The following is a 955-nucleotide window of genomic DNA, read 5'->3' as shown; positions in this document are numbered from 1 at the left end:
TATATATATATATATATATATATATATATATATATATATGTATCGCTCATCGCGTTCTAAACTGCCATTCAGCGGTGAAGCCACAGGAAAGACGGAAGTAACAGGATTGAGTGTGGTGCTTCCAAGTAAAGGAGTTGGAATTAATAGAAGAACGAACACCTAATATGTTAGGAGTTTATACAGTGGAAATGCTGGCAGTATTAATTGCTGTACGATGGGTGGAAAAGACAGGGCAGGATAAAGTTTTGGTTTGTTCAGATTCATCATCAGTTTTAGCAAGTATAAGGTCATTCTATTCAAAAAGTTGGCAAGATATACTGTTTGAAGTCCTACAGTCAGTGGCAAGAATATCTAATCAAGATAGGCAGATAAAATTTTTATGGGTACCAGGACATGTAGGGATAAGTGGAAATGAAATGGCAGATAAATTAGCTAAAACGGCATTAACAAAAGGAAACATAGAAATGCAAGTAAGTATCAGTAAAGCAGAGGTTAAAAGTGTGATATGGAAGACAATAAATCAGATGTAGCAAGAAAGGTGGGATAGAGAGGGGAAAGGAAGGCATTTATATCAAATCCAGAGGGATGTTAAATGTTCAGTGATTGGAAGTGAAATCGCAGAGAGGAAACATTCATATCTAGGTTAAGATTAGATGAAAACAAAGTGTACTTTTAAGCAGGGGCATAGCCATCATTTCAGAAGTGAGGGGGACAGAAATGTTATATATATGTATATATATTACAATATAACATTTCTGTAATCTATATAACCTACCAGTCAACAGTTTTTATAGATTAGTCTCTTCTGCTCACCAAGCCTGCATTTATTTGATCCAAAGTACAGCAAAAGCAGTAATGTTGTAAAATATTTTTACTATTTCAAATAACTGCTTTCTATTTGAATATATTTTAAAATGATTGCTGTGATCAAAGCTGTATTTTCAGCATCATTACT

This window comes from Sinocyclocheilus anshuiensis, unplaced genomic scaffold, assembly GCF_001515605.1.
Source record: "Sinocyclocheilus anshuiensis isolate Anshui unplaced genomic scaffold, SAMN03320099.WGS_v1.1 scaffold1058, whole genome shotgun sequence".
NCBI lineage: Eukaryota > Metazoa > Chordata > Actinopteri > Cypriniformes > Cyprinidae > Sinocyclocheilus > Sinocyclocheilus anshuiensis.
Note: the sequence above shows the minus strand (reverse complement) of the source record.